This window comes from Triticum aestivum, chromosome 4A, assembly GCF_018294505.1.
Source record: "Triticum aestivum cultivar Chinese Spring chromosome 4A, IWGSC CS RefSeq v2.1, whole genome shotgun sequence".
Taxonomy (NCBI): domain Eukaryota; kingdom Viridiplantae; phylum Streptophyta; class Magnoliopsida; order Poales; family Poaceae; genus Triticum; species Triticum aestivum.
Window position 1 is genome coordinate 495,251,346 of NC_057803.1, and position 7,914 is coordinate 495,259,259.

Sequence of the window (7,914 nt, forward strand, 5' to 3'; positions counted from 1 at the left end):
GATCCGGGAGACGAGTTCGCTAACAAGGAGCCCATTGAGTTTTCTTTCGAGGATCCAGTCAACTCTGACAATGTTGCAGGCAAGATGATCATACCCTCGAAATCACTTCTATCTTTGCTTTGCTAGATGCTCGCTCTTTTGCTATGCCTATGCTACGATGCCTACCACTTGCTTATCCTGCCTCCCAAATTGCCATGTCAAACTCTAACCCACCATGTCCTAGCAAACCGTTGATTGGCTATGTTACCGCTTTGCTCAGCCCCTCTTATAGTGTTGCTAGTTGCAGGGGAAGATTGGAGATCGTTCCTTGTTGGAACATTATTTTCTTGTTGGGATATCACTATATTATCTTGTTATATTAATGCATCTATATACTTGGTAAAGGGTGGAAGGCTTGGCCTCTCGCCTAGTGTTTTGTTCCACTCTTGCCGCCCTAGTTTCCGTCATATCGGTGTTATGTTCCCAGATTTTGCGTTCCTTACGCGGTTGGGTGATAATGGGAACCCCTTGATAGTTCGCCTTGAATAAAGCTTTTCCAGCAATGCCCAACCTTAGTTTTACCATTTGCCACCTAGCCTCTTTTTCCCTTGGGTTTCCGGAGCCCAAGGGTCATCTTATTTAAACCCCCCGGGCCAGTGCTCCTCTAAGTGTTGGTCCACCTCGTCAGCCGCCGGTGGCTACCAGGGGCTACTCTGGGCTGGCCTACCCGAAGTTTAGACAATCTGAGTGTGCCCTGAGAACAAGATATGTGTAGCTCTTATCGGGATTTGTCGGCACATTCGGGCTGTGTTGCTGGATTGGTTTTAACTTGTCGAAGTGTCTTGTAGAATCGGGATACCGAGCCTGATCGGAATGTCTCGGGAGAAGGTCTTTTCCTTCGTTGACCGTGAGAGCTTGTCATGGGCTAAGTTGGGACTCCCCTGCAGGGATTTGAACTTTTGAAAGCCGTGCCCGCGGTTATGGGCAGATGGGAATTTGTTAATGTCCGGTTGTAGATAACTTGAACCTTAACTTAATTAAAATGAATCAACTGTGTGAGTTACCGTGATGGTCTCTTCTCGGCGGAGTCCGGGAAGTGAACACGGTGTTGGAGTAATGCTTGCCGCGGGTTGTTCTCTAGTAATTCGTTCGCGCTTTGCTATCTCTTCTCGCTCTCTTTTGTGAATAGGTTAGCCACCATACATGCTAGTCGCTTGCTGCAGCTCCACATATTTTACCTTGCCTTTCCTATAATCTTAAATAGTCTTGATCACGAGGGTGCGAGATTGCTGAGTCCCTGTGGCTCACAGTTTACTTCCAAACCAGATGCAGGGCCAGACGACTCCGTTCCAGATGACGCGTTAGAGCTCAAGTGGGAGTTCGACGAGGACTCACGCCGTTACTATGTATCTTTCCCTGATGATTAGTACTGGTGCCCAGTCGGGGTGATCGGGACCGTGTCGCATGTTGGGTTGGTATTTTATTTTGGCACCATAGTTGGGCCATGAGTGATTGGTTGATGTAATGCTATTTATGTACTTTGATTGACGTGGCGAGTGTAAGCCAACTATGTTACCTTTCCCCATTAATATGTATTACATGGATGTTGTGATGATTGCCTAACTTGCGACATTGCTTTCAATGCGGTTATGCCTCTAAGTCGTGCCTCGACACGTAGGAGATATAGCCGCATCGAGGGTGTTACAAGTTGGTAATCAGAGCCTTCCCGACCTTAGGAGCCCCATTGCTTGATCGTTATTAGCGGCCGAGTTGAGTCTAGAAAAATGTTTTGAGTCATTTAGGAAATATATATCGGAGAGTTTAAGAATTCTTTTTACTCCCCAGTCCCTTCATCGCTCTGGTGAGGCTTCCTGACATAGAGTTTTGACTCTTCTCTTCTCAAATTTCACTAAAAAAAATTTAGGATCATGCGGGTATCTTGGAATCGTTCCGATGGTTTTGTGACGAGAACATTGTTCTTGGTGCCTCATGTCTTTAGGGGTTGTGGCAGTGTCCCGGGGAGTTGAGCTCTGAGGTGTTGTCGTCACAATTTTATTGTTGCAGTTCTGGAATAGCTGAGTTTAGTACGCCGACATCGAAAATCTCTTTTATGCAGTTCGTTGGTGAGATAACCTCGACGCCACCCAGTACTGGGGCGGGAGTTCGGGAGTATTGCCATAACTTGTATAACGGATGCTTTTGAAAGGTTGAGGTAGATGGTTTCCAAAGTTTTTCTCGGTTATGTGTTGAAGGATGGATACAACTGGATGTAGGATTTGCTAGATTTGGGTGAGATATTATGCTTCCCCTGTATCCCCAACACCTGATTGCATAACCAGAAAGGTTCGGGAGTTTCATAGGTGGGAATTCTTGTAGCTCTAGTTCTTCTTCCACGGATATTTGGTTTGAGATTGGGATTTCTTACCGAGTATTCGTTCTTGATCCGTACCTTGTTGATTTATTCCTCTACCTAAATTCTAAGTGGCTTCTCAATTATGGATATGTGACCATTTCTAGTGGAATGCATTCATTCATTTTGTTCGGATGTGAAGATGATTTATTGCAATTTCATTCCGTTGGATTCAGCTTCAATATTTGTCTATCAATGTGCTAATGGATGTCAACCTCTTCAGGATGGCTCCTCCAACGCGCACGACTCCGAATCCTAATCCGCCACCACCTCCACCTCCTCCAGAGGCATGGCAAGCTGTGATGGCCGCTACTAATGCAAACACACAGTTGATCATGCAAATTCTTCAAGAGCGCAATCAAGCGAACCAAGGCAACAAAGGCAACAACCAGAATCACTTTGCTACACTCAACCAGTTCCTTGCTAATGGGCCAAAGACTTTCAGCAATTGTGTTGAGGCAACTGATGCTGACGATTGGCTCATGGACTTGTGCAAGCATTTCGAGTGCAGTAACGTCAGGCCTGAGAACTTTGTCAAGTTCGCTTCCTTCCAACTGAAAGACCAAGCTGCAGAATGGTTCCAGCAATACAAGGATTCCAGAGGAGGACGTGTGATTACCTGGGATGAATTCCGTCAAGACTTCAAAGCTCATCATATCCCTCAGAGCATGGTTGAAAGCAAGCGTGAGGAATTCCGCAACCTGAAGCAAGGCTCTTTGTCTGTCTATGACTACAACAAGTTGTTTCAGAAGCTCGCCCGCTTTGCTAAGCAGGACGTCCCTGACGAGAAGAGCATGATATACCAGTTCAGGGGTGGTCTCAGAGAAGAAATCCAGCTAGCTCTTGTTCTCTTTGAGCCCTTGAGGTACGATGAGTTCTACAACATGGCATTGAAGCAAGAGGCTGCTCAACTGAGGTGTGATGCTTCCTATAAGCGAGTCAGAGATGTTACTCCGTCTTCGTCTACTCAAGTGGCCAAGCAGCAGAAGTATAGGCTTCCTCCTCCTCCGTTTCGTCAGCCATATCAGAAGAGCAAAGCTGGCAGTGGATCTTCCCACCCACCCAACCCTGGCTTTCAGAACAAGACTTCGTCTCAAGCTCCAAGATCGAGTGCTCCATACCACCGTCCGCTTTCATAGGTCACGTGCAACAAGTGCCAACAGAAGGGTCACTATGCCAACAAGTGCTTCAATCAGAGGTGCCTCCCTCCTCCTCCTCCTCCTCCTCCTCCTCCTCCTGTGAGATCGGCAAGTACAGCTGTGGTCAAGCATAACCCCAAGTACGCCAAGGTCAACATGGTGAATGCAGCTCAGGCAGAGGACTCGTCAGATGTCATCATGGGTAACCTTCCTGTTAACGATGTTCCTGCAAAAGTACTTTTTGACACTGGTGCATCACATTGTTTCATCTCGAGACCTTTTGCATCTAAGCATGGGTGGTATGCTCAAGTTATGCATAAACCGTTAGCAGTTGTCTCTCCGGGTAGATGTTTGCTCGCTAACTACGAGATTCCGGATATTTCTATCTCGATGGGTGATTTCAAGTTTCTGGCTTCTCCAATGGTCCTTGGTAACTCGGATATTGATCTTATTCTCGGGATGGATTGGCTTTCTAAGCACAAGGCTCAGCTTGATTGTGCAGCCAGGCAGATTCAATTGACTCATTCGTTTGAGGATGTAATTGTCTTTGCTGCTCGGGATAATACAATCTGTCTGTTTTATCTCAATGAGAAGGGTGAACTGGATGCCATCTCTCAAATTCCAGTCATTTGCGAATATCAAGACGTCTTTCCAGAAGAGCTTCCAGGAATGCCTCCGCACTGGCCAGTTGAATTCGTCATCAATCTTGAGCCTGGCATGGAACCTGTTTGCAAACGTCCTTACAAGCTCGGACCTGAGGATTTGAAGGAGCTGAAGAAGCAACTCAATATTCAAGAGAGAATGGGCCTCATACGACCTAGTTCTTCTCCGTGGGGTTGTGGTGTTCTTTTTGTGAAGAAGAAGGATGGAACAGACCGACTTTGTGTTGATTACCGTCCATTGAACAAGAAGACTATCAAGAACAAGTACCCACTTCCCAACATCAACGAGCTGTTCGAACAACTCAAAGGTGCCCAAGTATTCTCCAAGCTTGATCTTCGTATGGGTTATCATCAGATTCGAATCCGTGAGCAAGATATTCCCAAGACGGCTTTCAGGACAAGCTAAGGTTCATATGAATACACTGTCATGTCTTTTGGCCTCGTTAACACTCCTCCGACTTTCTCTCGCATGATGAACTTCATCTTCAACCCCTACACGAATGACTTCGTTTTGGTCTATCTCGACGACATTCTAGTCTTTTCGAAGAACATGGAAGATCATGCCAAGCACTTGTGTTTGGTGCTCCATAAGCTCAGGGAACATCAGTTCTATGCCAAGTTCTCAAAGTGCGAGTTTTGGCTCGATGAGGTTCTTTATCTTGGGCGTATCATCTCTGCCAAGGGCATTGCGGTGAATCCTGAGAAGGTGTCTGCAATAGTGAATTGGGAACCACCTCAGAACGTGAAGCAACTCCGTAGCTTCCTCGGTCTCGCAAGCTATTGTAGAAGGTTCGTGGAGAACTTTTCTAAGATTGCGAAGCCTCTCTCAAATCTTATCCAGAAGCACGTCAAGTACGTTTGGTCTCCGGAGTGTGACATTGCTTTCAACACTTTGAAAGAGAAATTGACCACTACTCTAGTTCTGACTCCTCCTGATGAATCCAAACCGTTCGAGGTCTTCTGCGATGCCTCTCTTCAAGGTCTTGGTGCAGTTTTGATGCAAGAGAAGAAAGTTGTTGCTTATACCTCTCGCCAGTTGAAGCCCAATGAGAAGAACTACCCGACTCATGACCTCGAGTTGGCGGCAGTTGTGCATGCTCTTTTGACTTGGAGACATCTCTTATTGGGAAGAAAAGTGGACATCTTCACTGACTACAAGAGTCTCAAGTACATCTTCACTCAGCCTAATCTCAACCTCAGGCAGACTCGATGGGTCGAAATGATTCAAGAGTATAATACGAGTATCGAGTATACTCTAGGCAAGGCCAATGTGATTGCTGATGCATTGAGCAGGAAGGCTTACTGCAACAGTCTGATTCTCAAGCCTTATCAACCCGAGCTTTGTGAAGCTTTCCGCAAACTTAATCTGCAAGTTGTTCCTCAAGGTTTCCTCGCCAACCTTCAAGTCTCTCCTACCTTGGAAGATTAGATTCGCCAAGCTCAACTTCTTGATGCTATGGTGAAGAAGGTGAAGATTGGGATTGCCAAGAGTCAACCCAAGTACAAGTGCTACCGCCTTGATGACAAGGATACTCTCTTCTTCGAGGATCGTATTGCCGTGCCTAAAGGTGACCTTCGTAAAGTGATCATGAACGAGGCTCACAATTCTCTCCTCTCCATCCACCCTGGGAGCACGAAGATGTATCAGGACCTCAAGCAGGCTTATTGGTGGACTCGAATGAAGCGCGAGATTTCTCAGTTCATGAATGAATGTGATGTCTACAGAAGAGTGAAGGGAGAACACCAAAGGCCAGCTGGTCTCCTCCAACCTCTTGCCATTCCAGAATGGAAGTTTGACCACATTGAGATGGACTTCGTGACTGGGTTTCCAAAGTACAAACGTGGCAATGATGCTATATTCGTTGTCATCGACAAACTCACTAAAGTGGCTCACTTTCTGCCTATCAAAGAGTCAATCACTGCAGCTCAATTGGTGGAGCTCTATACCTCTCGAATTGTCTCGTTGTACGGTATTCCACAGGTGATCTCTTCAGACCGTGGCAGCATCTTTACCTCAAAGTTTTGGGATTCTTTTCAGAAGGCCATGGGCACCAACATCCGCTTCAGCACAACTTTCCACCCTCAGACTAGCAGTCAAGTCGAGCGTGTCAATCAGATTCTTGAAGATATGCTCAGGGCTTGTGTGATCTCCTTCGGCATGAAGTGGGAGGATTGTCTTCCATATGCTGAATTCTCCTACAACAACAGTTATCAAGCAAGTTCGGGCAAGGCCCCATTTGAAATTCTGTATGGCAGGAAGTGCCGTACCCCTCTCAACTGGTCTGAAACCGGTGAGCATCAACTTCTTGGTAATGACTTAATCACAGAGGCAGAAGAGATGTGTAAAGTCATTCGTGATAACCTCAAAGCAGCCCAATCGCGCCAGAAGAGCTACTATGATAGTAAGCACCGTGATTTGGCTTTCGAGATCGAAGATCATGTGTACCTCCGCGTCTCTCCAATGAAAGGTACTCGTCACTTCGGTATCAAAGGGAAGCTTGCCCCTATATATGTGGGACCTTTCGAGATCGTCAGTAAGAGAGGCGATCTTGCCTATCAACTCGAGCTTCCTTCAAACTTTGCAAATGTGCATGATGTGTTCCATGTCTCTCAGCTCCGCAAGTGCTTCAAGACTCCTGACCGCACCGTCAACTTCGAAGACATTGAGCTCCAAGAAGATCTCTCTTATCGTGAGCACCCCGTTGCTATTCTTGAAGAGACTGAACGCAAGACTCTCAATAAGTCAATCAAATTCCTCAAAGTCAAGTGGTCACACCATTCCAACCGTGAAGCCACCTGGGAACGTGAGGATCACCTCCGTTCTGAGTACCCGGCGTTCTTTCAGTCCTAGATCTCGGGACGAGATCCTTTCGTAGTGGTGGAGTGTTGTAACACCCCAGATATGATTTACCCAATATGTAATCCAACTCTTGCCATTTCCGGCGTTAAGTTATTTTATTTCCTCGGGTTCGGGTTTTTGTCTCCGTGTGTTGTTGTTGTTGTTGTTGTTGTTTTCATGCATCTCATATCATGTCATCATGTGCATTGCATTTGCATATGTGTTCATCTCATGCATTCGAGCATTTTCCCCGTTGTCCGTTTTGCATTCCGGCACTCTGTTCTCCTCCGGTGGTCATTTCTACCTTTCTTTCGTGTGTGGGGATTAAACATTTCCGGATTGGACCGAGACTTGCCAAGCAGCCATGGTTTACTACCGGTAGACCGCCTGTCAAGTTTCGTACCATTTGGACTTCATTTGATTACTCCAATGGTTAACCGAGGGACCAACAAGGCCTCGTGTGTGTTGCAGCCCAACACCTCTCCATTTTGGCCCAAAACCCACCAAAACCCTCTGCATCATCTAGAGCGTTCGATCACGATCGCGTGGCCGAAAACCGCACCTCATTTGGACTCTCGTAGCTCCCCCTATGCCTATAAATAGGTCTCTCCCTGAAAATCCGGATCTCCTTCTCCCCCGAAACCCTAAAATTGCCCCACCGCCACCGGACACGTCCAGCCGCCGCCGGACGAATCCCACCGCCGCGCCCGTGCAATTCAGAGTGCGCCACGTGGCACTGCCTCGCCTCCCACGCGCTGGCCCGCGAGGCCCGGGGCAGGCTCCCGCGGCCCATCTCCTCGCCCGCCGCCGCCCGGGTCTTCCACCTCGCCGACCGGCCGCCGCCCCGGCCACCGACGACCGCCGCCCCGGCCACCGAGGCCACCG